The sequence below is a fragment of the Saccostrea echinata genome, unplaced genomic scaffold, assembly GCF_033153115.1.
Source record: "Saccostrea echinata isolate AGI-Se365-2 ecotype Australia unplaced genomic scaffold, CSIRO_AGI_Sech_v1 ptg000029l, whole genome shotgun sequence".
Classification (NCBI taxonomy): Eukaryota; Metazoa; Mollusca; class Bivalvia; order Ostreida; family Ostreidae; genus Saccostrea; species Saccostrea echinata.
In genome coordinates, this window is record NW_026889778.1 from 3866122 (window position 1) to 3870000 (window position 3879).

A 3879-nucleotide genomic window follows, 5' to 3' on the forward strand; every position below is an offset into this window, starting at 1 on the left:
CGTCATATCCGTATCTTTGTAAGGTTAAAATTAAGCGTTTAATTTAATGATTTTAATATAATGATGCATTTGTAAAAGTTTGGAATATATACTCGAATGTGGACACATACAAAAATGCGTGAGTACACAATAAATATGCAAAAAATCGTAGATTTCCGGAATACTTCCACGGTTTTGACTTTTACTGTTACTTGCTGTTGGCGCTTTCTGCCAACTTTATACAAAATCTTTAAAGTTAGTGTCCTGGACACATGTTAGAGACCATAGATTTACATATCGCTTTACTTTAATTTTTCACATTTTCACAGGGCCAATTTTGACACATAACGACTTATGTTCTTTAAAAATTTTCTCTCGAATTGATCAAGGTTTTGTAACAAGAAATAAGTCCTGAAATTTTTATGTAAGTCTTTGAGAAATTGCGTGCACAAAATTTCGAAGTTAAAAAAAGGAAGGTGAATGTTATAAATGAATAGAAAAATAAGTAAATAAAAAGGAAATAAATAAATAAATAAAAATAAATATATCAATCAATTAATAAAAGATAAATAGATATAGCATCTCCCATGGTTTGTGGTTGGATATGATTTTTATCCAAAGTGGTTTTTTGTTGTTATTTTTGTTGTTGTTTTGTTTTGTTTTTGTTTTTATTATTATAATTTGTTTTATTTTCATAATGTTTCTCAAAGTTGAGTATTTAGACAAAATTATGTATAGTTACGGGAACAGGAAAATGAATAAGAAAAATAAGAACGCTTTAAAAAGCTTTTCATGTCCCTTGCAACTCCTGTGTAAGCAGACATACATGTAAGTAGGGGTAAAAGGTGACGATAACTAACAGTGATCAATCTCATAAATCTAGTAAACAAAACAAATCGTGTACAAGTAAAAACAATGGACTCAGCTACTTTGAGGAAAGCCTGAGTTCACATGTAGAGTATCATTGTGACATCATTACAAATGTAATAAGAAATAAAATAAATTACGCACACATGATGATGCGTAAATAAAGGTTGCGTACAATTCTTCCCTATTATTCATATCATAGAATGCAAAGTCGTACCATTTGATAATAATACTACTGATTGTTAGGAAACAAACGTTGTGTCGTATTTCACGTAATTCCTCTTGACTTGACGCAATACAGTGATCAAGATCCATTGGTTTAATAGTTACAAAAATGCTTGATTAAATGCAAAATCGTCGTCGATCTTTAAATCTTATCAATAGCATTTCTAAAAAAACACGTGTTTATACAATTTATTTATCAAGATATTATAAAGCTGCACCACATCAGAGAATGTAAAGAAAATTGCTAATACGATAAGCATATTTCTGAAGAACGTCAAAAGCGCAAGGGCATATACTAGGCTGATTAAGCTAAAATACGGAATATCAATTGCTTATATCATTCATATTCTAAAAAGTGTTGGGACTTAATTCTGATTTGAATATATTTTTTAATTCATTACGATATAGAGGCGAAGGGAAATTTTTACAATTCTCGGCAAAATTACGAGTACTTCCCAAAAAGCACAAACTAGCTCCCAGCACCATTTAGGTAAGGGATGTAAACCTCGTTTAATGTGTATAAATTTTTATGGCCAAAACCAATTGGATGCCCTTGCACTAACGATATTTTCTACATCATTCAATTTAACATTTCTTTTACAATAATCATTATGTATATCAGTCCCGTGACACACAATAGATGCATGATACATAATTGGTACTAAGTATGACACAAACTCTTCATTAGTTACTATGTTACTTTGCCTACAATTTTGTAGTTACTATTTTTACAGTGACTATTAAATATAATACATATTAAAAAGGTATTTAGATCACATTTCCTATTGCCATTCTTAGCATATCTAAAGACCCTTGAACCACCAAATACGGGATCAGAGAAGTTAGCATATGCCTTCGACTGGTCACATCCGCTGTAAGCTCTACGTACTAATTAGATATACAAGGTACTCATAAGAACAATAATCATAAAAGCGGGGATCCGTGGAATTATGAATCAAGGAGTGTTAAGCAGAATTTGTTCAAAATCTTTTACGTGAAAAGAAGAAAACACTTGCTGTGGCCTTCAACTGGACATTCAGATATATCGACGACGTATGGTCAACTAAGAGTGGTTATTTCCATTCTTATGTCTACAGGATATATCCCGGTGAGCTTGAAATGAAAGATACCACAGAGTTTGACACATCTGTTTCATATTTGGATATTTTATTAGAAAAAGACGTTAATGGTAATCTTATAAAAAAGCTTTATGATAAACGTGATGACTTTAACTTTTCAATCGTCAACTTCCCTTACATATGCACCAATATACCCTTATAAACTGCGATAAGCCGGAGCATACTCTACCTATGAACAATTTCTAAAACGAGGTAAGTTATCGACAAAGAAGTTGATGAAACAAGACTATCTGCAGTCTCGTTTAAAGTCATCATGTCGTAAGTTCTATGGTCGATACAATGACCTTGTCAGCAAATACAATCTATCATTAAGTCAAATGCTGACTGACTTTTTTCATACGAATTTTATTTACATACTGAATTGTCGACGCATTTCCCCGTTATTTCCCACTAACTCCTCCATGACACCTGGTCCCACCTCTGATGTCTTAGAGGTCCGGCTTTGTTCTGCTCCTATTTTGTAATGTTTAATGAACTTTTGAGCTCGAATACTGTTTGTTTTCTCCACATATTTCATCGCTCATATCCGTCGTGAGTCCTTTTTATTGATTACAATGTCAGGGTAATCAGTATCAAATTAAGTACAGTGTATGAATATTGAATGAAATATGTATGAATTACATGGGATTTGTGCCGCAGCTTAATCTATTTTTAGAATACTCTTCTTAACATTATACAATGTACATCATTTATTCAAGATTAAATAGGATTCGCCTTTGTACCGTAGCTATGTGTTATATAACCTTTAGTAGCAAAGAACATGGCGTCATAAAATGAGGTCATGTATACTAGCTTTTATCATATCATGGGTACCAAGTGTGTTTTATAGCCTTCTCTGTAAAATTGTTATAGCTCTTTTGGTTTTCATCAATTTATTTGCATAAAAAGCCTTAACCTAGCCTTTACACACTTGCGCATGAAAACTGAAATAGAGCTGAAATAGAGCTTCTTAGACACTAAGAGAAAATTGATGAATTACGCGTACCAAGCTCACGGGACAAAATGACGCTCCTGCAGAAAAAGAAACAGGTTTTGTTTAATGCAGTCTATTATGAACCAAAATAAGAACGAGGACGGAAATTTCGGTGACATCACTATATCTAAACGTTTGAAGGCCAAATTAAGATTTTCCTTTTATCATGCAGAGGTTTTTGAATAAATTTTGCTTCAAAATCTACATAGTATTACATATTGTCAACGACGAACTCTAGCATCTTTAGTAGATCAACTTTATAGTAAGTAGTGTATGTAGAAACAAAATTATTTTCAACAAAGTAATGTTGTAGATCTATGAACAGTGACAAAATATGAATATTTATTTTTTTAATTTTATTTTCACAGTTATAAGGTTATTTTTATTGAAGAAACAACTGCCTCTAATGTCCAAAAGTCTGCTCCTTTGTTTATCGTGAGATGTTGTATAAAACGTAGAAAAGTCATACGTTTTGAGGTTATTGAATATTGAAAAGATATGTTATTAATAATATCCAATGATATGGACATGGACCTAACTTGTGAAACGCTTTATTTTTTTAATATAGAGTCAGTAATTCAATAATTCATAAAGACAGGATTGTCGATAAAATATTGTCATTCTTCGAACAAATTAAACCGAATGTTAGCAATAAGCACAAATCTAGAAAATACATTAAAGGATAAATATGATAAT